Genomic DNA, 25,358 nt, shown 5'->3' on the forward strand with positions numbered 1-25,358 from the left:
AGCGGTTAGATTTCTGTTGCAAAAGATGTACTGCGTTGGCCGGGAATCGAACCCGGGTCAACTGCTTGGAAGGCAGCTATGCTCACCACTATACCACCAACGCACAAGTTAGGAAGGTATCCATGTTGCACAATTACTAAGGGCATCTAGACCTGTTTTTGCTCTTTCTTGGTTGAAAACAGGACTTTGTCAGCAATTCAAAGACAGGTGAAAAGGTGTGTGGGTAAAAGGAAGCTTTTCACCTTCGGCTGTGTACTGTGAATGTATCCATGTTGCACAATGACTAAGGGCATCTAGACCTGTTTTTGCTCTTTCTTGGTTGAAAACAGATTAGATTTTGATGGGTCGTACAAGTGAGTGGTTGTACCTTTATGACGTTTACAAAAAGCAGCTGATTCGTCTGGGCAGTTGTAGTAGTTCTTACTAAAGGGAGCATGGCACTGCTGAGGTGTCAAACTAGAGCTTGATAAATAGTGAGAAGCCATGCTCAGGACTTTGTCAGCAATTCAAAGACAGGTGAAAAGGTGTGTGGGTAAAATGAAGCTTTTCACTTTCGGCTGTGTACTGTGAATGTACCGTGTTTGGCATGGCAGCTTAAGGAAAACTAAAAAATCGGGTCTATAATAAGTTAATTGCAGTTTTAAATATAATGGCAGCGGAGGGATTTGAACCCACGCCTCCGAAGAGACTAGAGCCTTAATCCAGCACAGAGTCTTTAGACTGCTTGGCCACACTACCATGAAGCAAATTGACCAAAGCCCCATTTGTTAAAGAGTGTGTGAGATGAAGACTTCAACATAAAAAATTTGGCTCAAAAAGTTCCATGGTGGCAAGATACCAATGAATGAACGCACAGACGAGCGGTTAGATTTCTGTTGCAAAAGATGTACTGCGTTGGCCGGGAATCGAACCCGGGTCAACTGCTTGGAAGGCAGCTATGCTCACCACTATACCACCAACGCACAAGTTAGGAAGGTATCCATGTTGCACAATGACTAAGAGCATCTAGACCTGTTTTTGCTCTTTCTTGGTTGAAAACAGATCAGATTGTGAAAGGTAAAAAGGTGTGTGGGTAAAAAGAAGCTTTTCACCTTCGGCTGTGTACTGTGAATGTACCGTGTTTGGCATGGCAGCTTAAGGAAAACAAAAAAATCGGGTCTATAATAAGTTAATTGCAGTTTTAAATATAATGGCAGCAGTGGGATTTGAACCCACGCCTCCAAAGAGACTGGAACCTTAATCCAGCGCCTTAGACCGCCCGGCCACACTACCTAGAACATCTCAGCAGCAAACGATCCTTCGGATTTTAAATAAATGAGATGTGCACATAATGAACGCGGCGTTAAATTTCATTAAAAACATCAGTTGTTCCATCAGGTTCTGAAGTTCATAATGATAGGGGTGGGATTCTAACCCACGACTCCAGAGAGACTGGAATTTAAATCCAGCCTTTTAGACTGCTTGGCCACACTACCATGAAGCAAATTTGACCAAAGCCCCAATTGTTAAAGAGTGTTTGAGATAAAGACTTCAAAATAAAAAAATTTGGCTCAAAAAGTTCCATGGCGGCAAGATACCAAAGAATGAACGCACAGACGAGCGGTTAGATTTCTGTTGCAAAAGATGTACTGCGTTGACCGGGAATCGAACCCGGGTCAACTGCTTGGAAGGCAGCTATGCTCACCACTATACCACCAACCCACAAGTTAGTAAGGTATCCATGTTGCACAATGACTAAGGGCATCTAGACCTGTTTTTGCTCTTTCTTGGTTGAAAACAGATTAGATTTTGATGGGTCGTACAAGTGAGTGGTGTACCTTTATGACGTTTACAAAAAGCAGCTGATTCGTCTGGGCAGTTGTAGTAGTTCTTACTAAAGGGAGCATGGCACTGCTGAGGTGTCAAACTAGAGCTTGATAAATAGTGAGAAGCCATGCTCAGGACTTTGTCAGCAATTCAAAGACAGGTGAAAAGGTGTGTGGGTAAAATGAAGCTTTTCACTTTCGGCTGTGTACTGTGAATGTACCGTGTTTGGCATGGCAGCTTAAGGAAAACTAAAAAATCGGGTCTATAATAAGTTAATTGCAGTTTTAAAAATAATGGCAGCGGAGGGATTTGAACCCACGCCTCCGAAGAGACTAGAGCCTCAATCCAGCACAGAGTCTTTAGACTGCTTGGCCACACTACCATGAAGCAAATTTGACCAAAGCCCCATTTGTTAAAGAGTGTTTGAGATGAAGACTTCAACATAAAAAAATTTGGCTCAAAAAGTTCCATGGTGGCAAGATACCAATGAATGAACGCACAGACGAGCGGTTAGATTTCTGTTGCAAAAGATGTACTGCGTTGGCCGGGAATCGAACCCGGGTCAACTGCTTGGAAGGCAGCTATGCTCACCACTATACCACCAACGCACAAGTTAGGAAGGTATCCATGTTGCACAATGACTAAGGGCATCTAGACCTGTTTTTGCTCTTTCTTGGTTGAAAACAGATCAGATTTTGATGGGTCGTACAAGTGAGTGGTGTACCTTTATGACGTTTACAAAAAGCAGCTGATTCGTCTGAGCAGTTGTAGTAGTTCTTACTAAAGGGAGCATGGCACTGCTGAGGTGTCAAACTAGAGCTTGATAAATAGTGAGAAGCCATGCTCAGGACTTTGTCAGCAATTCAAAGACAGGTGAAAAGGTGTGTGGGTAAAATGAAGCTTTTCACTTTCGGCTGTGTACTGTGAATGTACCGTGTTTGGCATGGCAGCTTAAGGAAAACGAAAAAATCGGGTCTATAATAAGTTAATTGCAGTTTTAAATATAATGGCAGCGGTGGGATTTGAACCCACGCCTCCGAAGAGACTGGAGCCTTAATCCAGCGCCTTAGACCGCTCGGCCACACTACCATGAAGCAAATTTTACCAAAGCCCCATTTGTTAAAGAGTGTGTGAGATGAAGACTTCAACATAAAAAAATTTGGCTCAAAAAGTTCCATGGCGGCAAGATACCAAAGAATGAACGCACAGACGAGCGGTTAGATTTCTGTTGCAAAAGATGTACTGCGTTGGCCGGGAATCGAACCCGGGTCAACTGCTTGGAAGGCAGCTATGCTCACCACTATACCACCAACGCACAAGTTAGGAAGGTATCCATGTTGCACAATTACTAAGGGCATCTAGACCTGTTTTTGCTCTTTCTTGGTTGAAAACAGGACTTTGTCAGCAATTCAAAGACAGGTGAAAAGGTGTGTGGGTAAAAGGAAGCTTTTCACCTTCGGCTGTGTACTGTGAATGTATCCATGTTGCACAATGACTAAGGGCATCTAGACCTGTTTTTGCTCTTTCTTGGTTGAAAACAGATTAGATTTTGATGGGTCGTACAAGTGAGTGGTGTACCTTTATGACGTTTACAAAAAGCAGCTGATTCGTCTGGGCAGTTGTAGTAGTTCTTACTAAAGGGAGCATGGCACTGCTGAGGTGTCAAACTAGAGCTTGATAAATAGTGAGAAGCCATGCTCAGGACTTTGTCAGCAATTCAAAGACAGGTGAAAAGGTGTGTGGGTAAAATGAAGCTTTTCACTTTCGGCTGTGTACTGTGAATGTACCGTGTTTGGCATGGCAGCTTAAGGAAAACTAAAAAATCGGGTCTATAATAAGTTAATTGCAGTTTTAAAAATAATGGCAGCAGAGGGATTTGAACCCACGCCTCCGAAGAGACTAGAGCCTCAATCCAGCACAGAGTCTTTAGACTGCTTGGCCACACTACCATGAAGCAAATTTGACCAAAGCCCCATTTGTTAAAGAGTGTTTGAGATGAAGACTTCAACATAAAAAAATTTGGCTCAAAAAGTTCCATGGTGGCAAGATACCAATGAATGAACGCACAGACGAGCGGTTAGATTTCTGTTGCAAAAGATGTACTGCGTTGGCCGGGAATCGAACCCGGGTCAACTGCTTGGAAGGCAGCTATGCTCACCACTATACCACCAACGCACAAGTTAGGAAGGTATCCATGTTGCACAATGACTAAGGGCATCTAGACCTGTTTTTGCTCTTTCTTGGTTGAAAACAGATCAGATTGTGAAAGGTAAAAAGGTGTGTGGGTAAAAAGAAGCTTTTCACCTTCGGCTGTGTACTGTGAATGTACCGTGTTTGGCATGGCAGCTTAAGGAAAACAAAAAAATCGGGTCTATAATAAGTTAATTGCAGTTTTAAATATAATGGCAGCAGTGGGATTTGAACCCACGCCTCCAAGAGACTGGAACCTTAATCCAGCGCCTTAGACCGCCCGGCCACACTACCTAGAACATCTCAGCAGCAAACGATCCTTCGGATTTTAAATAAATGAGATGTGCACATAATGAACGCGGCGTTAAATTTCATTAAAAACATCAGTTGTTCCATCAGGTTCTGAAGTTCATAATGATAGGGGTGGGATTCTAACCCACGACTCCAGAGAGACTGGAATTTAAATCCAGCCTTTTAGACTGCTTGGCCACACTACCATGAAGCAAATTTGACCAAAGCCCCAATTGTTAAAGAGTGTTTGAGATAAAGACTTCAAAATAAAAAAATTTGGCTCAAAAGTTCCATGGCGGCAAGATACCAAAGAATGAACGCACAGACGAGCGGTTAGATTTCTGTTGCAAAAGATGTACTTGCGTTGACCGGGAATCGAACCCGGGTCACCTGCTTGGAAGGCAGCTATGCTCACCACTATACCACCAACCCACAAGTTAGTAAGGTATCCATGTTGCACAATGACTAAGGGCATCTAGACCTGTTTTTGCTCTTTCTTGGTTGAAAACAGATTAGATTTTGATGGGTCGTACAAGTGAGTGGTGTACCTTTATGACGTTTACAAAAAGCAGCTGATTCGTCTGGGCAGTTGTAGTAGTTCTTACTAAAGGGAGCATGGCACTGCTGAGGTGTCAAACTAGAGCTTGATAAATAGTGAGAAGCCATGCTCAGGACTTTGTCAGCAATTCAAAGACAGGTGAAAAGGTGTGTGGGTAAAATGAAGCTTTTCACTTTCGGCTGTGTACTGTGAATGTACCGTGTTTGGCATGGCAGCTTAAGGAAAACTAAAAAATCGGGTCTATAATAAGTTAATTGCAGTTTTAAAAATAATGGCAGCGGAGGGATTTGAACCCACGCCTCCGAAGAGACTAGAGCCTCAATCCAGCACAGAGTCTTTAGACTGCTTGGCCACACTACCATGAAGCAAATTTGACCAAAGCCCCATTTGTTAAAGAGTGTTTGAGATGAAGACTTCAACATAAAAAAATTTGGCTCAAAAAGTTCCATGGTGGCAAGATACCAATGAATGAACGCACAGACGAGCGGTTAGATTTCTGTTGCAAAAGATGTACTGCGTTGGCCGGGAATCGAACCCGGGTCAACTGCTTGGAAGGCAGCTATGCTCACCACTATACCACCAACGCACAAGTTAGGAAGGTATCCATGTTGCACAATGACTAAGGGCATCTAGACCTGTTTTTGCTCTTTCTTGGTTGAAAACAGATCAGATTGTGAAAGGTAAAAAGGTGTGTGGGTAAAAGAAGCTTTTCACCTTCGGCTGTGTACTGTGAATGTACCGTGTTTGGCATGGCAGCTTAAGGAAAACAAAAAAATCGGGTCTATAATAAGTTAATTGCAGTTTTAAATATAATGGCAGCGGTGGGATTTGAACCCACGCCTCCGAAGAGACTGGAGCCTTAATCCAGCGACTTAGACCGTTCGGCCACACTACCTAGCAGATCGCAGCAGCAAACGATCCTTCGGATTTTAAATAAATGAGATGTGCACATAATGAACGCGGCGTTAAATTTCATTAAAAACTTAGACCGCTCGGCCACACTACCATGAAGCAAATTTTACCAAAGCCCCATTTGTTAAAGAGTGTGTGAGATGAAGACTTCAACATAAAAAAATTTGGCTCAAAAAGTTCCATGGCGGCAAGATACCAAAGAATGAACGCACAGACGAGCGGTTAGATTTCTGTTGCAAAAGATGTACTGCGTTGGCCGGGAATCGAACCCGGGTCAACTGCTTGGAAGGCAGCTATGCTCACCACTATACCACCAACGCACAAGTTAGGAAGGTATCCATGTTGCACAATGACTAAGGGCATCTAGACCTGTTTTTGCTCTTTCTTGGTTGAAAACAGATCAGATTTTGATGGGTCGTACAAGTGAGTGGTGTACCTTTGTGACGTTTACAAAAAGCAGCTGATTCGTCTGAGCAGTTGTAGTAGTTCTTACTAAAGGGAGCATGGCACTGCTGAGGTGTCAAACTAGAGCTTGATAAATAGTGAGAAGCCATGCTCAGGACTTTGTCAGCAATTCAAAGACAGGTGAAAAGGTGTGTGGGTAAAATGAAGCTTTTCACTTCCGGCTGTGTACTGTGAATGTACCGTGTTTGGCATGGCAGCTTAAGGAAAACTAAAAAATTGGGTCTATAATAAGTTAATTGCAGTTTTAAATATAATGGCAGCGGTGGGATTTGAACCCACGCCTCCGAAGAGACTGGAGCCTTAATCCAGCGCCTTAGACCGCTCGGCCACACTACCATGAAGCAAATTTTACCATAGCCCCATTTGTTAAAGAGTGTGTGAGATGAAGACTTCAACATAAAAAAATTTGGCTCAAAAAGTTCCATGGCGGCAAGATACCAAAGAATGAACGCACAGACGAGCGGTTAGATTTCTGTTGCAAAAGATGTACTGCGTTGGCCGGGAATCGAACCCGGGTCAACTGCTTGGAAGGCAGCTATGCTCACCACTATACCAACAACGCACAAGTTAGGAAGGTATCCATGTTGCACAATGACTAAGGGCATCTAGACCTGTTTTTGCTCTTTCTTGGTTGAAAACAGATCAGATTTTGATGGGTCGTACAAGTGAGTGGTGTACCTTTATGACGTTTACAAAAAGCAGCTGATTCGTCTGAGCAGTTGTAGTAGTTCTTACTAAAGGGAGCATGGCACTGCTGAGGTGTCAAACTAGAGCTTGATAAATAGTGAGAAGCCATGCTCAGGACTTTGTCAGCAATTCAAAGACAGGTGAAAAGGTGTGTGGGTAAAATGAAGCTTTTCACTTTCGGCTGTGTACTGTGAATGTACCGTGTTTGGCATGGCAGCTTAAGGAAAACTAAAAAATCGGGTCTATAATAAGTTAATTGCAGTTTTAAAAATAATGGCAGCGGAGGGATTTGAACCCACGCCTCCGAAGAGACTAGAGCCTCAATCCAGCACAGAGTCTTTAGACTGCTTGGCCACACTACCATGAAGCAAATTTTACCATAGCCCCATTTGTTAAAGAGTGTGTGAGATGAAGACTTCAACATAAAAAAATTTGGCTCAAAAAGTTCCATGGCGGCAAGATACCAAAGAATGAACGCACAGACGAGCGGTTAGATTTCTGTTGCAAAAGATGTACTGCGTTGGCCGGGAATCGAACCCGGGTCAACTGCTTGGAAGGCAGCTATGCTCACCACTATACCAACAACGCACAAGTTAGGAAGGTATCCATGTTGCACAATGACTAAGGGCATCTAGACCTGTTTTTGCTCTTTCTTGGTTGAAAACAGATCAGATTTTGATGGGTCGTACAAGTGAGTGGTGTACCTTTATGACGTTTACAAAAGCAGCTGATTCGTCTGAGCAGTTGTAGTAGTTCTTACTAAAGGGAGCATGGCACTGCTGAGGTGTCAAACTAGAGCTTGATAAATAGTGAGAAGCCATGCTCAGGACTTTGTCAGCAATTCAAAGACAGGTGAAAAGGTGTGTGGGTAAAATGAAGCTTTTCACTTTCGGCTGTGTACTGTGAATGTACCGTGTTTGGCATGGCAGCTTAAGGAAAACTAAAAAATCGGGTCTATAATAAGTTAATTGCAGTTTTAAAAATAATGGCAGCGGAGGGATTTGAACCCACGCCTCCGAAGAGACTAGAGCCTCAATCCAGCACAGAGTCTTTAGACTGCTTGGCCACACTACCATGAAGCAAATTTGACCAAAGCCCCATTTGTTAAAGAGTGTTTGAGATGAAGACTTCAACATAAAAAAATTTGGCTCAAAAAGTTCCATGGTGGCAAGATACCAATGAATGAACGCACAGACGAGCGGTTAGATTTCTGTTGCAAAAGATGTACTGCGTTGGCCGGGAATCGAACCCGGGTCAACTGCTTGGAAGGCAGCTATGCTCACCACTATACCACCAACGCACAAGTTAGGAAGGTATCCATGTTGCACAATGACTAAGGGCATCTAGACCTGTTTTTGCTCTTTCTTGGTTGAAACAGATCAGATTGTGAAAGGTAAAAGGTGTGTGGGTAAAAAGAAGCTTTTCACCTTCGGCTGTGTACTGTGAATGTACCGTGTTTGGCATGGCAGCTTAAGGAAAACAAAAAAATCGGGTCTATAATAAGTTAATTGCAGTTTTAAATATAATGGCAGCGGTGGGATTTGAACCCACGCCTCCGAAGAGACTGGAGCCTTAATCCAGCGACTTAGACCGTTCGGCCACACTACCTAGCAGATCGCAGCAGCAAACGATCCTTCGGATTTTAAATAAATGAGATGTGCACATAATGAACGCGGCGTTAAATTTCATTAAAAACTTAGACCGCTCGGCCACACTACCATGAAGCAAATTTTACCAAAGCCCCATTTGTTAAAGAGTGTGTGAGATGAAGACTTCAACATAAAAAAATTTGGCTCAAAAAGTTCCATGGCGGCAAGATACCAAAGAATGAACGCACAGACGAGCGGTTAGATTTCTGTTGCAAAAGATGTACTGCGTTGGCCGGGAATCGAACCCGGGTCAACTGCTTGGAAGGCAGCTATGCTCACCACTATACCACCAACGCACAAGTTAGGAAGGTATCCATGTTGCACAATGACTAGGGCATCTAGACCTGTTTTTGCTCTTTCTTGGTTGAAAACAGATCAGATTTTGATGGGTCGTACAAGTGAGTGGTGTACCTTTGTGACGTTTACAAAAAGCAGCTGATTCGTCTGAGCAGTTGTAGTAGTTCTTACTAAAGGGAGCATGGCACTGCTGAGGTGTCAAACTAGAGCTTGATAAATAGTGAGAAGCCATGCTCAGGACTTTGTCAGCAATTCAAAGACAGGTGAAAAGGTGTGTGGGTAAAATGAAGCTTTTCACTTCCGGCTGTGTACTGTGAATGTACCGTGTTTGGCATGGCAGCTTAAGGAAAACTAAAAAATTGGGTCTATAATAAGTTAATTGCAGTTTTAAATATAAAGGCAGCGGTGGGATTTGAACCCACGCCTCCGAAGAGACTGGAGCCTTAATCCAGCGCCTTAGACCGCTCGGCCACACTACCATGAAGCAAATTTTACCATAGCCCCATTTGTTAAAGAGTGTGTGAGATGAAGACTTCAACATAAAAAAATTTGGCTCAAAAAGTTCCATGGCGGCAAGATACCAAAGAATGAACGCACAGACGAGCGGTTAGATTTCTGTTGCAAAAGATGTACTGCGTTGGCCGGGAATCGAACCCGGGTCAACTGCTTGGAAGGCAGCTATGCTCACCACTATACCACCAACGCACAAGTTAGGAAGGTATCCATGTTGCACAATGACTAAGGGCATCTAGACCTGTTTTTGCTCTTTCTTGGTTGAAAACAGATCAGATTTTGATGGGTCGTACAAGTGAGTGGTGTACCTTTATGACGTTTACAACATTTACATTTACATTTACAGCATTTATCAGACGCCCTTATCCAGAGCGACTTACAATCAGTAGTTACAGGGACAGTCTCCCTGGAGCAACTTAGGGTTAAGTGTCTTGCTCAGGGACACAATGGCAGTAAGTGGGATTCGAACCCGGGTCTTCTGGTTCATAGGCGAGTGTGTTACCCACTAGGCTACTACCACCCTTTTACAAAAAGCAGCTGATTCGTCTGAGCAGTTGTAGTAGTTCTTACTAAAGGGAGCATGGCACTGCTGAGGTGTCAAACTAGAGCTTGATAAATAGTGAGAAGCCATGCTCAGGACTTTGTCAGCAATTCAAAGACAGGTGAAAAGGTGTGTGGGTAAAATGAAGCTTTTCACTTTCGGCTGTGTACTGTGAATGTACCGTGTTTGGCATGGCAGCTTAAGGAAAACTAAAAAATGGGGTCTATAATAAGTTAATTGCAGTTTTAAATATAATGGCAGCGGTGGGATTTGAACCCACGCCTCCGAAGAGACTGGAGCCTTAATCCAGCGCCTTAGACCGCTCGGCCACACTACCATGAAGCAAATTTTACCAAAGCCCCATTTCTTAAAGAGTGTGTGAGATGAAGACTTCAACATAAAAAAATTTGGCTCAAAAAGTTCCATGGCGGCAAGATACCAAAGAATGAACGCACAGACGAGCGGTTAGATTTCTGTTGCAAAAGATGTACTGCGTTGGCCGGTAATCGAACCCGGGTCAACTGCTTGGAAGGCAGCTATGCTCACCACTATACCAACAACGCACAAGTTAGGAAGGTATCCATGTTGCACAATGACTAAGGGCATCTAGACCTGTTTTTGCTCTTTCTTGGTTGAAAACAGATCAGATTTGATGGGTCGTACAAGTGAGTGGTGTACCTTTATGACGTTTACAAAAAGCAGCTGATTCGTCTGAGCAGTTGTAGTAGTTCTTACTAAAGGGAGCATGGCACTGCTGAGGTGTCAAACTAGAGCTTGATAAATAGTGAGAAGCCATGCTCAGGACTTTGTCAGCAATTCAAAGACAGGTGAAAAGGTGTGTGGGTAAAATGAAGCTTTTCACTTTCGACTGTGTACTGTGAATGTACCGTGTTTGGCATGGCAGCTTAAGGAAAACTAAAAAATTGGGTCTATAATAAGTTAATTGCAGTTTTAAATATAATGGCAGTGGTAGGATTTGAACCCACGCCTCCGAAGAGACTGGAGCCTTAATCCAGCGCCTTAGACCGCTCGGCCACACTACCTAGCAGATCGCAGCAGCAACGATCCTTCGGATTTTAAATAAATGAGATGTGCACATAATGAACGCGGCGTTAAATTTCATTAAAAACATCAGTTGTTCCATCAGGTACTGAAGTTCATAATGATAGGGGTGGGATTCTAACCCATGACTCCAGAGAGACTGGAATTTAAATCCAGCCTTTTAGACTGCTTGGCCACACTACCATGAAGCAAATTTGACCAAAGCCCCATTTGTTAAAGTGTGTTTGAGATGAAGACTTCAACATAAAAAAATTTGGCTCAAAAGGTTCCATGGCGGCAAGATACCAAAGAATGAACGCACAGACGAGCGGTTAGATTTCTGTTGCAAAAGATGTACTGCGTTGGCCGGGAATCGAACCCGGGTCAACTGCTTGGAAGGCAGCTATGCTCACCACTATACCACCAACGCCCAAGTTAGAATGGTATCCATGTTGCACAATGACTAAGGGCATCTAGACCTGTTTTGTTCTTTCTTGGTTGAAAACAGATCAGATTGTGACAGGTAAAAAGGTGTGTGGGTAAAAAGAAGCTTTTCACCTTCGGCTGTGTACTGTGAATGTACCGTGTTTGGCATGGCAGCTTAAGGAAAACCAAAAAATCGCGTCTATATAAGTTAATTGCAGTTTTAAATATAATGGCAGCGGTGGGATTTGAACCCACGCCTCCGAAGAGACTGGAGCCTTAATCCAGCGCCTTAGACCGCTCGGCCACACTACCTAGCAGATCGCAGCAGCAAACGATCCTTCGGATTTTAAATAAATGAGATGTGCACATAATGAACGCGGCGTTAAATTTCATTAAAAACATCAGTTGTTCCATCAGGTACTGAAGTTCATAATGATAGGGGTGGGATTCTAACCCACGACTCCAGAGAGACTGGAATTTAAATCCAGCCTTTTAGACTGCTTGGCCACACTACCATGAAGCAAATTTGACCAAAGCCCCATTTGTTAAAGAGTGTTTGAGATGAAGACTTCAACATAAAAAAATTTGGCTCAAAAGGTTCCATGGCGCCAAGATACCAAAGAATGAACGCACAGACGAGCGGTTAGATTTCTGTTGCAAAAGATGTACTGCGTTGGCCGGGAATCGAACCCTGGTCAACTGCTTGGAAGGCAGCTATGCTCACCACTATACCACCAACGCACAAGTTAGGAAGGTATCCATGTTGCACAATGACTAAGGGCATCTAGACCTGTTTTTGCTCTTTCTTGGTTGAAAACAGATCAGATTTTGATGGGTCGTACAAGTGAGTGGTGTACCTTTATGACGTTTACAAAAAGCAGCTGATTCGTCTGAGCAGTTGTAGTAGTTCTTACTAAAGGGAGCATGGCACTGCTGAGGTGTCAAACTAGAGCTTGATAAATAGTGAGAAGCCATGCTCAGGACTTTGTCAGCAATTCAAAGACAGGTGAAAAGGTGTGTGGGTAAAATGAAGCTTTTCACTTTCGGCTGTGTACTGTGAATGTACCGTGTTTGGCATGGCAGCTTAAGGAAAACTAAAAAATTGGGTCTATAATAAGTTAATTGCAGTTTTAAATATAATGGCAGCGGTGGGATTTGAACCCACGCCTCCGAAGAGACTGGAGCCTTAATCCAGCGCCTTAGACCGCTCGGCCACACTACCATGAAACAAATTTTACCAAAGCCCCATTTGTTAAAGAGTGTGTGAGATGAAGACTTCAACATAAAAAAATTTGGCTCAAAAAGTTCCATGGCGGCAAGATACCAAAGAATGAACGCACAGACGAGCGGTTAGATTTCTGTTGCAAAAGATGTACTGCGTTGGCCGGGAATCGAACCCAGGTCAACTGCTTGGAAGGCAGCTATGCTCACCACTATACCACCAACGCACAAGTTAGAATGGTATTCATGTTGCACAATGACTAAGGGCATCTAGACCTGTTTTTGTTCTTTCTTGGTTGAAAACAGATCAGATTGTGACAGGTAAAAAGGTGTGTGGGTAAAAAGAAGCTTTTCACCTTCGGCTGTGTACTGTGAATATACCGTGTTTGGCATGGCAGCTTAAGGAAAACCAAAAAATCGCGTCTATAATAAGTTAATTGCAGTTTTAAATATAATGGCAGCGGTGGGATTTGAACCCACGCCTCCGAAGAGACTGGAGCCTTAATCCAGCGCCTTAGACCGCTCGGCCACACTACCTAGCAGATCACAGCAGCAAACGATCCTTCGGATTTTAAATAAATGAGATGTGCACATAATGAACGCGGCGTTAAATTTCATTAAAAACATCAGTTGTTCCATCAGGTACTGAAGTTCATAATGATAGGGGTGGGATTCTAACCCACGACTCCAGAGAGACTGGAATTTAAATCCAGCCTTTTAGACTGCTTGGCCACACTACCATGAAGCAAATTTGACCAAAGCCCCATTTGTTAAAGAGTGTTTGAGATGAAGACTTCAACATAAAAAAATTTGGCTCAAAAGGTTCCATGGCGGCAAGATACCAAAGAATGAACGCACAGACGAGCGGTTAGATTTCTGTTGCAAAAGATGTACTGCGTTGGCCGGGAATCGAACCCGGGTCAACTGCTTGGAAGGCAGCTATGCTCACCACTATACCACCAACGCACAAGTTAGAATGGTATCCATGTTGCACAATGACTAAGGGCATCTAGACCTGTTTTTGTTCTTTCTTGGTTGAAAACAGATCAGATTGTGACAGGTAAAAAGGTGTGTGGGTAAAAAGAAGCTTTTCACCTTCGGCTGTGTACTGTGAATGTACCGTGTTTGGCATGGCAGCTTAAGGAAAACAAAAAAATCGGGTCTATAATAAGTTAATTGCAGTTTTAAATATAATGGCAGCGGTGGGATTTGAACCCACGCCTCCGAAGAGACTGGAGCCTTAATCCAGCGCCTTAGACCGCTCGGCCACACTACCTAGCAGATCGCAGCAGCAAACGATCCTTCGGATTTTAAATAAATGAGATGTGCACATAATGAACGCGGCGTTAAATTTCATTAAAAACATCAGTTGTTCCATCAGGTACTGAAGTTCATAATGATAGGGGTGGGATTCTAACCCACGACTCCAGAGAGACTGGAATTTAAATCCAGCCTTTTAGACTGCTTGGCCACACTACCATGAAGCAAATTTGACCAAAGCCCCATTTGTTAAAGAGTGTTTGAGATGAAGACTTCAACATAAAAAAATTTGGCTCAAAAGGTTCCATGGCGGCAAGATACCAAAGAATGAACGCACAGACGAGCGGTTAGATTTCTGTTGCAAAAGATGTACTGCGTTGGCCGGGAATCGAACCCGGGTCAACTGCTTGGAAGGCAGCTATGCTCACCACTATACCACCAACGCACAAGTTAGGAAGTTATCCATGTTGCACAATGACTAAGGGCATCTAGACCTGTTTTTGCTCTTTCTTGGTTGAAAAAAGATCAGATTTTGATGGGTCGTACAAGTGAGTGGTGTACCTTTATGACGTTTACAAAAAGCAGCTGATTCGTCTGAGCAGTTGTAGTAGTTCTTACTAAAGGGAGCATGGCACTGCTGAGGTGTCAAACTAGAGCTTGATAAATAGTGAGAAGCCATGCTCAGGACTTTGTCAGCAATTCAAAGACAGGTGAAAAGGTGTGTGGGTAAAATGAAGCTTTTCACTTTCGGCTGTGTACTGTGAATGTACCGTGTTTGGCATGGCAGCTTAAGGAAAACAAAAAAATGGGGTCTATAATAAGTTAATTGCAGTTTTAAATATAATGGCAGCGGTGGGATTTGAACCCACGCCTCCGAAGAGACTGGAGCCTTAATCCAGCGCCTTAGACCGCTCGGCCACACTACCATGAAGCAAATTTTACCAAAGCCCCATTTGTTAAAGAGTGTGTGAGATGAAGACTTCAACATAAAAAAATTTGGCTCAAAAAGTTCCATGGCGGCAAGATACCAAAGAATGAACGCACAGACGAGCGGTTAGATTTCTGTTGCAAAAGATGTACTGCGTTGGCCGGTAATCGAACCCGGGTCAACTGCTTGGAAGGCAGCTATGCTCACCACTATACCAACAACGCACAAGTTAGGAAGGTATCCATGTTGCACAATGACTAAGGGCATCTAGACCTGTTTTTGCTCTTTCTTGGTTGAAAACAGATCAGATTTTGATGGGTCGTACAAGTGAGTGGTGTACCTTTATGACGTTTACAAAAAGCAGCTGATTCGTCTGAGCAGTTGTAGTAGTTCTTACTAAAGGGAGCATGGCACTGCTGAGGTGTCAAACTAGAGCTTGATAAATAGTGAGAAGCCATGCTCAGGACTTTGTCAGCAATTCAAAGACAGGTGAAAAGGTGTGTGGGTAAAATGAAGCTTTTCACTTTCGACTGTGTACTGTGAATGTACCGTGTTTGGCATGGCAGCTTAAGGAAAACTAAAAAATTGGGTCTATAATAAGTTAATTGCAGTTTTAAATATAATGGCAGTGGTAGGATTTGAACCCACGCCTCCGAAGAGACTGGAGCCTTAATCCAGCGCCTTAGACCGCTCGGCCACACTACCTAGCAGATCGCAGCAGCAAACGATCCTTCGGATTTTAAATAAATGAGATGTGCACATAATGAACGCGGCGTTAAATTTCATTAAAAACATCAGTTGTTCCATCAGGTACTGAAGTTCATAATGATAGGGGTGGGATTCTAACCCACGACTCCAGAGAGACTGGAATTTAAATCCAGCCTTTTAGACTGCTTGGCCACACTACCATGAAGCAAATTTGACCAAAGCCCCATTTGTTAAAGTGTGTTTGAGATGAAGACTTCAACATAAAAAAATTTGGCTCAAAACGTTCCATGGCGGCAAGATACCAAAGAATGAACGCACAGACGAGCGGTTAGATTTCTGTTGCAAAAGATGTACTGCGTTGGCCGGGAATCGAACCCGGGTCAACTGCTTGGAAGGCAGCTATGCTCACCACTATACCACCACTCAAGTTAGAATGGTATCCATGTTGCACAATGACTAAGGGGCATCTAGACCTGTTTTGTTCTTTCTTGGTTGAAAACAGATCAGATTGTGACAGGTAAAAAGGTGTGTGGGTAAAAAGAAGCTTTTCACCTTCGGCTGTGTACTGTGAATGTACCGTGTTTGGCATGGCAGCTTAAGGAAAACCAAAAAATCGCGTCTACAATAAGTTAATTGCAGTTTTAAATATAATGGCAGCGGTGGGATTTGAACCCACGCCTCCGAAGAGACTGGAGCCTTAATCCAGCGACTTAGACCGTTCGGCCACACTACCTAGCAGATCGCAGCAGCAAACGATCCTTCGGATTTTAAATAAATGAGATGTGCACATAATGAACGCGGCGTTAAATTTCATTAAAAACATCAGTTGTTCCATCAGATACTGAAGTTCATAATGATATGGGTGGGATTCTAACCCACAACTCCAGAGAGACTGGAATTTAAATCCAGCCTTTTAGACTGCTTGGCCACACTACCATGAAGCAAATTTGACCAAAGCCCCATTTGTTAAAGAGTGTTTGAGATGAAGACTTCAACATAAAAAAATTTGGCTCAAAAGGTTCCATGGCGGCAAGATACCAAAGAATGAACGCACAGACGAGCGGTTAGATTTCTGTTGCAAAAGATGTACTGCGTTGGCCGGGAATCGAACCCGGGTCAACTGCTTGGAAGGCAGCTATGCTCACCACTATACCACCAACGCACAAGTTAGGAAGGTATCCATGTTGCACAATGACTAAGGGCATCTAGACCTGTTTTTTGCTCTTTCTTGGTTGAAAACAGATCAGATTTTGATGGGTCGTACAAGTGAGTGGTGTACCTTTATGACGTTTACAAAAAGCAGCTGATTCGTCTGAGCAGTTGTAGTAGTTCTTACTAAAGGGAGCATGGCACTGCTGAGGTGTCAAACTAGAGCTTGATAAATAGTGAGAAGCCATGCTCAGGACTTTGTCAGCAATTCAAAGACAGGTGAAAAGGTGTGTGGGTAAAATGAAGCTTTTCACTTTCGGCTGTGTACTGTGAATGTACCGTGTTTGGCATGGCAGCTTAAGGAAAACTAAAAAATTGGGTCTATAATAAGTTAATTGCAGTTTTAAATATAATGGCAGCGGTGGGATTTGAACCCACGCCTCCGAAGAGACTGGAGCCTTAATCCAGCGCCTTAGACCGCTCGGCCACACTACCATGAAGCAAATTTTACCAAAGCCCCATTTGTTAAAGAGTGTGTGAGATGAAGACTTCAACATAAAAAAATTTGGCTCAAAAAGTTCCATGGCGGCAAGATACCAAAGAATGAACGCACAGACGAGCGGTTAGATTTCTGTTGCAAAAGATGTACTGCGTTGGCCGGGAATCGAACCCGGGTCAACTGCTTGGAAGGCAGCTATGCTCACCACTATACCACCAACGCACAAGTTAGAATGGTATCCATGTTGCACAATGACTAAGGGCATCTAGACCTGTTTTTGTTCTTTCTTGGTTGAAAACAGATCAGATTGTGACAGGTAAAAAGGTGTGTGGGTAAAAAGAAGCTTTTCACCTTCGGCTGGTGTACTGTGAATGTACCGTGTTTGGCATGGCAGCTTAAGGAAAACAAAAAATCGGGTCTATAATAAGTTAATTGCAGTTTTAAATATAATGGCAGCGGTGGGATTTGAACCCACGCCTCCGAAGAGACTGGAGCCTTAATCCAGCGCCTTAGACCGCTCGGCCACACTACCTAGCAGATCGCAGCAGCAAACGATCCTTCGGATTTTAAATAAATGAGATGTGCACATAATGAACGCGGCGTTAAATTTCATTAAAAACATCAGTTGTTCCATCAGGTACTGAAGTTCATAATGATAGGGGTGGGATTCTAACCCACGACTCCAGAGAGACTGGAATTTAAATCCAGCCTTTTAGACTGCTTGGCCACACTACCATGAAGCAAATTGACCAAAGCCCCATTTGTTAAAGAGTGTTTGAGATGAAGACTTCAACATAAAAAAATTTGGCTCAAAAGGTTCCATGGCGGCAAGATACCAAAGAATGAACGCACAGACGAGCGGTTTAGATTTCTGTTGCAAAAGATGTACTGCGTTGGCCGGGAATCGAACCCGGGTCAACTGCTTGGAAGGCAGCTATGCTCACCACTATACCACCAACGCTCAAGTTAGGAAGGTATCCATGTTGCACAATGACTAAGGGCATCTAGACCTGTTTTTGCTCTTTCTTGGTTGAAAACAGATCAGATTTTGATGGGTCGTACAAGTGAGTGGTGTACCTTTATGACGTTTACAAAAAGCAGCTGATTCGTCTGAGCAGTTGTAGTAGTTCTTACTAAAGGGAGCATGGCACTGCTGAGGTGTCAAACTAGAGCTTGATAAATAGTGAGAAGCCATGCTCAGGACTTTGTCAGCAATTCAAAGACAGGTGAAAAGGTGTGTGGGTAAATGAAGCTTTTCACTTTCGGCTGTGTACTGTGAATGTACCGTGTTTGGCATGGCAGCTTAAGGAAAACTAAAAAATTGGGTCTATAATAAGTTAATTGCAGCTTTAAATATAATGGCAGCGGTGGGATTTGAACCCACGCCTCCGAAGAGACTGGAGCCTTAATCCAGCGCCTTAGACCGCTCGGCCACACTACCATGAAGCAAATTTTACCAAAGCCCCATTTGTTAAAGAGTGTGTGAGATGAAGACTTCAACATAAAAAAATTTGGCTCAAAAAGTTCCATGGCGGCAAGATACCAAAGAATGAACGCACAGACGAGCGGTTAGATTTCTGTTGCAAAAGATGTACTGCGTTGGCCGGGAATCGAACCCGGGTCAACTGCTTGGAAGGCAGCTATGCTCACCACTATACCACCAACGCACAAGTTAGAATGGTATCCATGTTGCACAATGACTAAGGGCATCTAGACCTGTTTTTGTTCTTTCTTGGTTGAAAACAGATCAGATTGTGACAGGTAAAAAGGTGTGTGGGTAAAAAGAAGCTTTTCACCTTCGGCTGTGTACTGTGAATGTACCGTGTTTGGCATGGCAGCTTAAGGAAAACCAAAAAATCGCGTCTATAATAAGTTAATTGCAGTTTTAAATATAATGGCAGCGGTGGGATTTGAACCCACGCCTCCGAAGAGACTGGAGCCTTAATCCAGCGCCTTAGACCGCTCGGCCACACTACCTAGCAGATCGCAGCAGCAAACGATCCTTCGGATTTTAAATAAATGAGATGTGCACATAATGAACGCGGCGTTAAATTTCATTAAAAACATCAGTTGTTCCATCAGGTACTGAAGTTCATAATGATAGGGGTGGGATTCTAACCCACGACTCCAGAGAGACTGGAATTTAAATCCAGCCTTTTAGACTGCTTGGCCACACTACCATGAAGCAAATTTGACCAAAGCCCCATTTGTTAAAGAGTGTTTGAGATGAAGACTTCAACATAAAAAAATTTGGCTCAAAAGGTTCCATGGCGGCAAGATACCAAAGAATGAACGCACAGACGAGCGGTTAGATTTCTGTTGCAAAAGATGTACTGCGTTGGCCGGGAATCGAACCCGGGTCAACTGCTTGGAAGGCAGCTATGCTCACCACTATACCACCAACGCACAAGTTAGGAAGGTATCCATGTTGCACAATGACTAAGGGCATCTAGACCTGTTTTTGCTCTTTCTTGGTTGAAAACAGATCAGATTTTGATGGGTCGTACAAGTGAGTGGTGTACCTTTATGACGTTTACAAAAAGCAGCTGATTCGTCTGAGCAGTTGTAGTAGTTCTTACTAAAGGGAGCATGGCACTGCTGAGGTGTCAAACTAGAGCTTGATAAATAGTGAGAAGCCATGCTCAGGACTTTGTCAGCAATTCAAAGACAGGTGAAAAGGTGTGTGGGTAAAATGAAGCTTTTCACTTTCGGCTGTGTACTGTGAATGTACCGTGTTTGGCATGGCAGCTTAAGGAAAACTAAAAAATTGGGTCTATAATAAGTTAATTGCAGTTTTAAATATAATGGCAGCGGTGGGATTTGAACCCACGCCTCCGAAGAGACTGGAGCCTTAATCCAGCGCCTTAGACCGCTCGGCCACACTACCATGAAGCAAATTTTACCATAGCCCCATTTGTTAAAGAGTGTGTGAGATGAAGACTTCAACATAAAAAAATTTGGCTCAAAAAGTTCCATGGCGGTGAGATACCAAAGAATGAACGCACAGACGAGCGGTTAGATTTCTGTTGCAAAAGATGTACTGCGTTGGCCGGGAATCGAACCCGGGTCAACTGCTTGGAAGGCAGCTATGCTCACCACTATACCACCAACGCACAAGTTAGGAAGGTATCCATGTTGCACAATGACTAAGGGCATCTAGACCTGTTTTTGCTCTTTCTTGGTTGAAAACAGATCAGATTTTGATGGGTCGTACAAGTGAGTGGTGTACCTTTATGACGTTTACAAAAAGCAGCTGATTCGTCTGAGCAGTTGTAGTAGTTCTTACTAAAGGGAGCATGGCACTGCTGAGGTGTCAAACTAGAGCTTGATAAATAGTGAGAAGCCATGCTCAGGACTTTGTCAGCAATTCAAAGACAGGTGAAAAGGTGTGTGGGTAAAATGAAGCTTTTCACTTTCGGCTGTGTACTGTGAATGTACCGTGTTTGGCATGGCAGCTTAAGGAAAACTAAAAAATGGGGTCTATAATAAGTTAATTGCAGTTTTAAATATAATGGCAGCGGTGGGATTTGAACCCACGCCTCCGAAGAGACTGGAGCCTTAATCCAGCGCCTTAGACCGCTCGGCCACACTCCATGAAGCAATTTTACCAAAGCCCCATTTGTTAAAGAGTGTGTGAGATGAAGACTTCAACATAAAAAAATTTGGCTCAAAAAGTTCCATGGCGGCAAGATACCAAAGAATGAACGCACAGACGAGCGGTTAGATTTCTGTTGCAAAAGATGTACTGCGTTGGCCGGGTAATCGAACCCGGGTCAACTGCTTGGAAGGCAGCTATGCTCACCACTATACCAACAACGCACAAGTTAGGAAGGTATCCATGTTGCACAATGACTAAGGGCATCTAGACCTGTTTTTGCTCTTTCTTGGTTGAAAACCGATCAGATTTTGATGGGTCGTACAAGTGAGTGGTGTACCTTTATGACGTTTACAAAAAGCAGCTGATTCGTCTGAGCAGTTGTAGTAGTTCTTACTAAAGGGAGCATGGCACTGCTGAGGTGTCAAACTAGAGCTTGATAAATAGTAAGAAGCCATGCTCAGGACTTTGTCAGCAATTCAAAGACAGGTGAAAAGGTGTGTGGGTAAAATGAAGCTTTTCACTTTCGGCTTTGTACTGTGAATGTACCGTGTTTGGCATGGCAGCTTAAGGAAAACTAAAAAATTGGGTCTATAATAAGTTAATTGCAGTTTTAAATATAATGGCAGCGGTGGGATTTGAACCCACGCCTCCGAAGAGACTGGAGCCTTAATCCAGCGCCTTAGACCGCTCGGCCACACTACCATGAAGCAAATTTTACCAAAGCCCCATTTGTTAAAGAGTGTGTGAGATGAAGACTTCAACATAAAAAAATTTGGCTCAAAAAGTTCCATGGCGGCAAGATACCAAAGAATGAACGCACAGACGAGCGGTTAGATTTCTGTTGCAAAAGATGTACTGCGTTGGCCGGGAATCGAACCCGGGTCAACTGCTTGGAAGGCAGCTATGCTCACCACTATACCACCAACGCACAAGTTAGAATGGTATCCATGTTGCACAATGACTAAGGGCATCTAGACCTGTTTTTGTTCTTTCTTGGTTGAAAACAGATCAGATGTGACAGGTAAAAAGGTGTGTGGGTAAAAAGAAGCTTTTCACCTTCGGCTGTGTACTGTGAATGTACCGTGTTTGGCATGGCAGCTTAAGGAAAACAAAAAAATCGGGTCTATAATAAGTTAATTGCAGTTTTAAATATAATGGCAGCGGTGGGATTTGAACCCACGCCTCCGAAGAGACTGGAGCCTTAATCCAGCGCCTTAGACCGCTCGGCCACACTACCTAGCAGATCGCAGCAGCAAACGATCCTTCGGATTTTAAATAAATGAGATGTGCACATAATGAACGCGGCGTTAAATTTCATTAAAAACATCAGTTGTTCCATCAGGTACTGAAGTTCATAATGATAGGGGTGGGATTCTAACCCACGACTCCAGAGAGACTGGAATTTAAATCCAGCCTTTTAGACTGCTTGGCCACACTACCATGAAGCAAATTTGACCAAAGCCCCATTTGTTAAAGAGTGTTTGAGATGAAGACTTCAACATAAAAAAATTTGGCTCAAAAGGTTCCATGGCGGCAAGATACCAAAGAATGAACGCACAGACGAGCGGTTAGATTTCTGTTGCAAAAGATGTACTGCGTTGGCCGGGAATCGAACCCGGGTCAACTGCTTGGAAGGCAGCTATGCTCACCACTATACCACCAACGCACAAGTTAGGAAGGTATCCATGTTGCACAATGACTAAGGGCATCTAGACCTGTTTTTGCTCTTTCTTGGTTGAAAACAGATCAGATTTTGATGGGTCGTACAAGTGAGTGGTGTACCTTTATGACGTTTACAAAAAGCAGCTGATTCGTCTGAGCAGTTGTAGTAGTTCTTACTAAAGGGAGCATGGCACTGCTGAGGTGTCAAACTAGAGCTTGATAAATAGTGAGAAGCCATGCTCAGGACTTTGTCAGCAATTCAAAGACAGGTGAAAAGGTGTGTGGGTAAAATGAAGCTTTTCACTTTCGGCTGTGTACTGTGAATGTACCGTGTTTGGCATGGCAGCTTAAGGAAAACTAAAAAATTGGGTCTATAATAAGTTAATTGCAGTTTTAAATATAATGGCAGCGGTGGGATTTGAACCCACGCCTCCGAAGAGACTGGAGCCTTAATCCAGCGCCTTAGACCGCTCGGCCACACTACCATGAAGCAAATTTTACCAAAGCCCCATTTGTTAAAGAGTGTGTGAGATGAAGACTTCAACATAAAAAATTTGGCTCAAAAAGTTCCATGGCGGCAAGATACCAAAGAATGAACGCACAGACGAGCGGTTAGATTTCTGTTGCAAAAGATGTACTGCGTTGGCCGGGAATCGAACCCGGGTCAACTGCTTGGAAGGCAGCTATGCTCACCACTATACCACCAACGCACAAGTTAGAATGGTATCCATGTTGCACAATGACTAAGGGCATCTAGACCTGTTTTTGTTCTTTCTTGGTTGAAAACAGATCAGATTGTGACAGGTAAAAAGGTGTGTGGGTAAAAAGAAGCTTTTCACCTTCGGCTGTGTACTGTGAATGTACCGTGTTTGGCATGGCAGCTTAAGGAAAACAAAAAAATCGGGTCTATAATAAGTTAATTGCAGTTTTAAATATAATGGCAGCGGTGGGATTTGAACCCACGCCTCCGAAGAGACTGGAGCCTTAATCCAGCGCCTTAGACCGCTCGGCCACACTACCTAGCAGATCGCAGCAGCAAACGATCCTTCGGATTTTAAATAAATGAGATGTGCACATAATGAACGCGGCGTTAAATTTCATTAAAAACATCAGTTGTTCCATCAGGTACTGAAGTTCATAATGATAGGGGTGGGATTCTAACCCACGACTCCAGAGAGACTGGAATTTAAATCCAGCCTTTTAGACTGCTTGGCCACACTACCATGAAGCAAATTTGACCAAAGCCCCATTTGTTAAAGAGTGTTTGAGATGAAGACTTCAACATAAAAAAATTTGGCTCAAAAGGTTCCATGGCGGCAAGATACCAAAGAATGAACGCACAGACGAGCGGTTAGATTTCTGTTGCAAAAGATGTACTGCGTTGGCCGGGAATCGAACCCGGGTCAACTGCTTGGAAGGCAGCTATGCTCACCACTATACCACCAACGCACAAGTTAGGAAGGTATCCATGTTGCACAATGACTAAGGGCATCTAGACCTGTTTTTGCTCTTTCTTGGTTGAAAACAGATCAGATTTTGATGGGTCGTACAAGTGAGTGGTGTACCTTTATGACGTTTACAAAAAGCAGCTGATTCGTCTGAGCAGTTGTAGTAGTTCTTACTAAAGGGAGCATGGCACTGCTGAGGTGTCAAACTAGAGCTTGATAAATAGTAAGAAGCCATGCTCAGGACTTTGTCAGCAATTCAAAGACAGGTGAAAAGGTGTGTGGGTAAAATGAAGCTTTTCACTTTCGGCTTTGTACTGTGAATGTACCGTGTTTGGCATGGCAGCTTAAGGAAAACTAAAAAATTGGGTCTATAATAAGTTAATTGCAGTTTTAAATATAATGGCAGCGGTGGGATTTGAACCCACGCCTCCGAAGAGACTGGAGCCTTAATCCAGCGCCTTAGACCGCTCGGCCACACTACCATGAAGCAAATTTTACCAAAGCCCCATTTGTTAAAGAGTGTGTGAGATGAAGACTTCAACATAAAAAAATTTGGCTCAAAAAGTTCCATGGCGGCAAGATACCAAAGAATGAACGCACAGACGAGCGGTTAGATTTCTGTTGCAAAAGATGTACTGCGTTGGCCGGGAATCGAACCCGGGTCAACTGCTTGGAAGGCAGCTATGCTCACCACTATACCACCAACGCACAAGTTAGAATGGTATCCATGTTGCACAATGACTAAGGGCATCTAGACCTGTTTTTGTTCTTTCTTGGTTGAAAACAGATCAGATTGTGACAGGTAAAAAGGTGTGTGGGTAAAAAGAAGCTTTTCACCTTCGGCTGTGTACTGTGAATGTACCGTGTTTGGCATGGCAGCTTAAGGAAAACAAAAAAATCGGGTCTATAATAAGTTAATTGCAGTTTTAAATATAATGGCAGCGGTGGGATTTGAACCCACGCCTCCGAAGAGACTGGAGCCTTAATCCAGCGCCTTAGACCGCTCGGCCACACTACCTAGCAGATCGCAGCAGCAAACGATCCTTCGGATTTTAAATAAATGAGATGTGCACATAATGAACGCGGCGTTAAATTTCATTAAAAACATCAGTTGTTCCATCAGGTACTGAAGTTCATAATGATAGGGGTGGGATTCTAACCCACGACTCCAGAGAGACTGGAATTTAAATCCAGCCTTTTAGACTGCTTGGCCACACTACCATGAAGCAAATTTGACCAAAGCCCCATTTGTTAAAGAGTGTTTGAGATGAAGACTTCAACATAAAAAAATTTGGCTCAAAAGGTTCCATGGCGGCAAGATACCAAAGAATGAACGCACAGACGAGCGGTTAGATTTCTGTTGCAAAAGATGTACTGCGTTGGCCGGGAATCGAACCCGGGTCAACTGCTTGGAAGGCAGCTATGCTCACCACTATACCACCAACGCACAAGTTAGGAAGGTATCCATGTTGCACAATGACTAAGGGCATCTAGACCTGTTTTTGCTC

At 43.4% G+C, this 25,358-nt stretch overlaps 53 non-coding genes across 53 annotated transcripts; all 53 read right to left on the bottom strand.

Moving 5' to 3' along the window:
- Window positions 1–31: 31 nt before the first annotated feature.
- trnag-ucc (transfer RNA glycine (anticodon UCC)) lies at window positions 32–103 on the bottom strand. The gene has a single exon. It is a non-coding gene; the product is annotated as a tRNA-Gly (tRNA).
- A 787-nt stretch (window positions 104–890) lies between these two features.
- trnag-ucc (transfer RNA glycine (anticodon UCC)) lies at window positions 891–962 on the bottom strand. The gene has a single exon. It is a non-coding gene; the product is annotated as a tRNA-Gly (tRNA).
- Window positions 963–1,190: 228 nt separating this feature from the next.
- trnal-aag (transfer RNA leucine (anticodon AAG)) lies at window positions 1,191–1,272 on the bottom strand. The gene has a single exon. It is a non-coding gene; the product is annotated as a tRNA-Leu (tRNA).
- Window positions 1,273–1,629: 357 nt separating this feature from the next.
- Window positions 1,630–1,701, bottom strand: trnag-ucc (transfer RNA glycine (anticodon UCC)). The gene has a single exon. It is a non-coding gene; the product is annotated as a tRNA-Gly (tRNA).
- A 641-nt stretch (window positions 1,702–2,342) lies between these two features.
- Window positions 2,343–2,414, bottom strand: trnag-ucc (transfer RNA glycine (anticodon UCC)). Its single transcript has one exon. It is a non-coding gene; the product is annotated as a tRNA-Gly (tRNA).
- A 399-nt stretch (window positions 2,415–2,813) lies between these two features.
- Window positions 2,814–2,895, bottom strand: trnal-aag (transfer RNA leucine (anticodon AAG)). The gene has a single exon. It is a non-coding gene; the product is annotated as a tRNA-Leu (tRNA).
- Window positions 2,896–3,049: 154 nt separating this feature from the next.
- Window positions 3,050–3,121, bottom strand: trnag-ucc (transfer RNA glycine (anticodon UCC)). The gene has a single exon. It is a non-coding gene; the product is annotated as a tRNA-Gly (tRNA).
- Window positions 3,122–3,909: 788 nt separating this feature from the next.
- trnag-ucc (transfer RNA glycine (anticodon UCC)) lies at window positions 3,910–3,981 on the bottom strand. Its single transcript has one exon. It is a non-coding gene; the product is annotated as a tRNA-Gly (tRNA).
- Window positions 3,982–5,360: 1,379 nt separating this feature from the next.
- trnag-ucc (transfer RNA glycine (anticodon UCC)) lies at window positions 5,361–5,432 on the bottom strand. Its single transcript has one exon. It is a non-coding gene; the product is annotated as a tRNA-Gly (tRNA).
- Window positions 5,433–6,006: 574 nt separating this feature from the next.
- On the bottom strand, window positions 6,007–6,078 carry trnag-ucc (transfer RNA glycine (anticodon UCC)). Its single transcript has one exon. It is a non-coding gene; the product is annotated as a tRNA-Gly (tRNA).
- Window positions 6,079–6,477: 399 nt separating this feature from the next.
- Window positions 6,478–6,559, bottom strand: trnal-aag (transfer RNA leucine (anticodon AAG)). The gene has a single exon. It is a non-coding gene; the product is annotated as a tRNA-Leu (tRNA).
- A 154-nt stretch (window positions 6,560–6,713) lies between these two features.
- trnag-ucc (transfer RNA glycine (anticodon UCC)) lies at window positions 6,714–6,785 on the bottom strand. Its single transcript has one exon. It is a non-coding gene; the product is annotated as a tRNA-Gly (tRNA).
- Window positions 6,786–7,426: 641 nt separating this feature from the next.
- Window positions 7,427–7,498, bottom strand: trnag-ucc (transfer RNA glycine (anticodon UCC)). Its single transcript has one exon. It is a non-coding gene; the product is annotated as a tRNA-Gly (tRNA).
- Window positions 7,499–8,138: 640 nt separating this feature from the next.
- On the bottom strand, window positions 8,139–8,210 carry trnag-ucc (transfer RNA glycine (anticodon UCC)). The gene has a single exon. It is a non-coding gene; the product is annotated as a tRNA-Gly (tRNA).
- A 573-nt stretch (window positions 8,211–8,783) lies between these two features.
- On the bottom strand, window positions 8,784–8,855 carry trnag-ucc (transfer RNA glycine (anticodon UCC)). The gene has a single exon. It is a non-coding gene; the product is annotated as a tRNA-Gly (tRNA).
- A 398-nt stretch (window positions 8,856–9,253) lies between these two features.
- Window positions 9,254–9,335, bottom strand: trnal-aag (transfer RNA leucine (anticodon AAG)). Its single transcript has one exon. It is a non-coding gene; the product is annotated as a tRNA-Leu (tRNA).
- Window positions 9,336–9,489: 154 nt separating this feature from the next.
- On the bottom strand, window positions 9,490–9,561 carry trnag-ucc (transfer RNA glycine (anticodon UCC)). The gene has a single exon. It is a non-coding gene; the product is annotated as a tRNA-Gly (tRNA).
- A 604-nt stretch (window positions 9,562–10,165) lies between these two features.
- Window positions 10,166–10,247, bottom strand: trnal-aag (transfer RNA leucine (anticodon AAG)). The gene has a single exon. It is a non-coding gene; the product is annotated as a tRNA-Leu (tRNA).
- A 624-nt stretch (window positions 10,248–10,871) lies between these two features.
- On the bottom strand, window positions 10,872–10,953 carry trnal-aag (transfer RNA leucine (anticodon AAG)). The gene has a single exon. It is a non-coding gene; the product is annotated as a tRNA-Leu (tRNA).
- A 356-nt stretch (window positions 10,954–11,309) lies between these two features.
- trnag-ucc (transfer RNA glycine (anticodon UCC)) lies at window positions 11,310–11,381 on the bottom strand. Its single transcript has one exon. It is a non-coding gene; the product is annotated as a tRNA-Gly (tRNA).
- A 226-nt stretch (window positions 11,382–11,607) lies between these two features.
- On the bottom strand, window positions 11,608–11,689 carry trnal-aag (transfer RNA leucine (anticodon AAG)). The gene has a single exon. It is a non-coding gene; the product is annotated as a tRNA-Leu (tRNA).
- Window positions 11,690–12,046: 357 nt separating this feature from the next.
- trnag-ucc (transfer RNA glycine (anticodon UCC)) lies at window positions 12,047–12,118 on the bottom strand. The gene has a single exon. It is a non-coding gene; the product is annotated as a tRNA-Gly (tRNA).
- Window positions 12,119–12,517: 399 nt separating this feature from the next.
- On the bottom strand, window positions 12,518–12,599 carry trnal-aag (transfer RNA leucine (anticodon AAG)). Its single transcript has one exon. It is a non-coding gene; the product is annotated as a tRNA-Leu (tRNA).
- Window positions 12,600–12,753: 154 nt separating this feature from the next.
- trnag-ucc (transfer RNA glycine (anticodon UCC)) lies at window positions 12,754–12,825 on the bottom strand. Its single transcript has one exon. It is a non-coding gene; the product is annotated as a tRNA-Gly (tRNA).
- A 228-nt stretch (window positions 12,826–13,053) lies between these two features.
- trnal-aag (transfer RNA leucine (anticodon AAG)) lies at window positions 13,054–13,135 on the bottom strand. The gene has a single exon. It is a non-coding gene; the product is annotated as a tRNA-Leu (tRNA).
- A 357-nt stretch (window positions 13,136–13,492) lies between these two features.
- Window positions 13,493–13,564, bottom strand: trnag-ucc (transfer RNA glycine (anticodon UCC)). Its single transcript has one exon. It is a non-coding gene; the product is annotated as a tRNA-Gly (tRNA).
- Window positions 13,565–13,792: 228 nt separating this feature from the next.
- On the bottom strand, window positions 13,793–13,874 carry trnal-aag (transfer RNA leucine (anticodon AAG)). The gene has a single exon. It is a non-coding gene; the product is annotated as a tRNA-Leu (tRNA).
- Window positions 13,875–14,231: 357 nt separating this feature from the next.
- Window positions 14,232–14,303, bottom strand: trnag-ucc (transfer RNA glycine (anticodon UCC)). Its single transcript has one exon. It is a non-coding gene; the product is annotated as a tRNA-Gly (tRNA).
- Window positions 14,304–14,702: 399 nt separating this feature from the next.
- Window positions 14,703–14,784, bottom strand: trnal-aag (transfer RNA leucine (anticodon AAG)). Its single transcript has one exon. It is a non-coding gene; the product is annotated as a tRNA-Leu (tRNA).
- A 625-nt stretch (window positions 14,785–15,409) lies between these two features.
- trnal-aag (transfer RNA leucine (anticodon AAG)) lies at window positions 15,410–15,491 on the bottom strand. The gene has a single exon. It is a non-coding gene; the product is annotated as a tRNA-Leu (tRNA).
- A 1,093-nt stretch (window positions 15,492–16,584) lies between these two features.
- trnag-ucc (transfer RNA glycine (anticodon UCC)) lies at window positions 16,585–16,656 on the bottom strand. The gene has a single exon. It is a non-coding gene; the product is annotated as a tRNA-Gly (tRNA).
- A 400-nt stretch (window positions 16,657–17,056) lies between these two features.
- trnal-aag (transfer RNA leucine (anticodon AAG)) lies at window positions 17,057–17,138 on the bottom strand. The gene has a single exon. It is a non-coding gene; the product is annotated as a tRNA-Leu (tRNA).
- A 154-nt stretch (window positions 17,139–17,292) lies between these two features.
- Window positions 17,293–17,364, bottom strand: trnag-ucc (transfer RNA glycine (anticodon UCC)). Its single transcript has one exon. It is a non-coding gene; the product is annotated as a tRNA-Gly (tRNA).
- A 228-nt stretch (window positions 17,365–17,592) lies between these two features.
- trnal-aag (transfer RNA leucine (anticodon AAG)) lies at window positions 17,593–17,674 on the bottom strand. The gene has a single exon. It is a non-coding gene; the product is annotated as a tRNA-Leu (tRNA).
- Window positions 17,675–18,031: 357 nt separating this feature from the next.
- On the bottom strand, window positions 18,032–18,103 carry trnag-ucc (transfer RNA glycine (anticodon UCC)). Its single transcript has one exon. It is a non-coding gene; the product is annotated as a tRNA-Gly (tRNA).
- A 398-nt stretch (window positions 18,104–18,501) lies between these two features.
- On the bottom strand, window positions 18,502–18,583 carry trnal-aag (transfer RNA leucine (anticodon AAG)). The gene has a single exon. It is a non-coding gene; the product is annotated as a tRNA-Leu (tRNA).
- Window positions 18,584–18,737: 154 nt separating this feature from the next.
- Window positions 18,738–18,809, bottom strand: trnag-ucc (transfer RNA glycine (anticodon UCC)). The gene has a single exon. It is a non-coding gene; the product is annotated as a tRNA-Gly (tRNA).
- Window positions 18,810–19,037: 228 nt separating this feature from the next.
- On the bottom strand, window positions 19,038–19,119 carry trnal-aag (transfer RNA leucine (anticodon AAG)). The gene has a single exon. It is a non-coding gene; the product is annotated as a tRNA-Leu (tRNA).
- Window positions 19,120–19,476: 357 nt separating this feature from the next.
- trnag-ucc (transfer RNA glycine (anticodon UCC)) lies at window positions 19,477–19,548 on the bottom strand. The gene has a single exon. It is a non-coding gene; the product is annotated as a tRNA-Gly (tRNA).
- Window positions 19,549–19,947: 399 nt separating this feature from the next.
- trnal-aag (transfer RNA leucine (anticodon AAG)) lies at window positions 19,948–20,029 on the bottom strand. The gene has a single exon. It is a non-coding gene; the product is annotated as a tRNA-Leu (tRNA).
- Window positions 20,030–20,183: 154 nt separating this feature from the next.
- trnag-ucc (transfer RNA glycine (anticodon UCC)) lies at window positions 20,184–20,255 on the bottom strand. Its single transcript has one exon. It is a non-coding gene; the product is annotated as a tRNA-Gly (tRNA).
- A 1,105-nt stretch (window positions 20,256–21,360) lies between these two features.
- Window positions 21,361–21,442, bottom strand: trnal-aag (transfer RNA leucine (anticodon AAG)). Its single transcript has one exon. It is a non-coding gene; the product is annotated as a tRNA-Leu (tRNA).
- A 154-nt stretch (window positions 21,443–21,596) lies between these two features.
- On the bottom strand, window positions 21,597–21,668 carry trnag-ucc (transfer RNA glycine (anticodon UCC)). Its single transcript has one exon. It is a non-coding gene; the product is annotated as a tRNA-Gly (tRNA).
- Window positions 21,669–21,895: 227 nt separating this feature from the next.
- trnal-aag (transfer RNA leucine (anticodon AAG)) lies at window positions 21,896–21,977 on the bottom strand. Its single transcript has one exon. It is a non-coding gene; the product is annotated as a tRNA-Leu (tRNA).
- Window positions 21,978–22,334: 357 nt separating this feature from the next.
- Window positions 22,335–22,406, bottom strand: trnag-ucc (transfer RNA glycine (anticodon UCC)). The gene has a single exon. It is a non-coding gene; the product is annotated as a tRNA-Gly (tRNA).
- Window positions 22,407–22,805: 399 nt separating this feature from the next.
- trnal-aag (transfer RNA leucine (anticodon AAG)) lies at window positions 22,806–22,887 on the bottom strand. The gene has a single exon. It is a non-coding gene; the product is annotated as a tRNA-Leu (tRNA).
- A 153-nt stretch (window positions 22,888–23,040) lies between these two features.
- Window positions 23,041–23,112, bottom strand: trnag-ucc (transfer RNA glycine (anticodon UCC)). The gene has a single exon. It is a non-coding gene; the product is annotated as a tRNA-Gly (tRNA).
- Window positions 23,113–23,340: 228 nt separating this feature from the next.
- On the bottom strand, window positions 23,341–23,422 carry trnal-aag (transfer RNA leucine (anticodon AAG)). The gene has a single exon. It is a non-coding gene; the product is annotated as a tRNA-Leu (tRNA).
- A 357-nt stretch (window positions 23,423–23,779) lies between these two features.
- On the bottom strand, window positions 23,780–23,851 carry trnag-ucc (transfer RNA glycine (anticodon UCC)). Its single transcript has one exon. It is a non-coding gene; the product is annotated as a tRNA-Gly (tRNA).
- A 399-nt stretch (window positions 23,852–24,250) lies between these two features.
- Window positions 24,251–24,332, bottom strand: trnal-aag (transfer RNA leucine (anticodon AAG)). The gene has a single exon. It is a non-coding gene; the product is annotated as a tRNA-Leu (tRNA).
- Window positions 24,333–24,486: 154 nt separating this feature from the next.
- On the bottom strand, window positions 24,487–24,558 carry trnag-ucc (transfer RNA glycine (anticodon UCC)). Its single transcript has one exon. It is a non-coding gene; the product is annotated as a tRNA-Gly (tRNA).
- Window positions 24,559–24,786: 228 nt separating this feature from the next.
- On the bottom strand, window positions 24,787–24,868 carry trnal-aag (transfer RNA leucine (anticodon AAG)). The gene has a single exon. It is a non-coding gene; the product is annotated as a tRNA-Leu (tRNA).
- A 357-nt stretch (window positions 24,869–25,225) lies between these two features.
- trnag-ucc (transfer RNA glycine (anticodon UCC)) lies at window positions 25,226–25,297 on the bottom strand. The gene has a single exon. It is a non-coding gene; the product is annotated as a tRNA-Gly (tRNA).
- Window positions 25,298–25,358: the final 61 nt, after the last annotated feature.

The sequence above is a fragment of the Denticeps clupeoides genome, unplaced genomic scaffold, assembly GCF_900700375.1.
Source record: "Denticeps clupeoides unplaced genomic scaffold, fDenClu1.1, whole genome shotgun sequence".
NCBI classification, from domain to species: domain Eukaryota; kingdom Metazoa; phylum Chordata; class Actinopteri; order Clupeiformes; family Denticipitidae; genus Denticeps; species Denticeps clupeoides.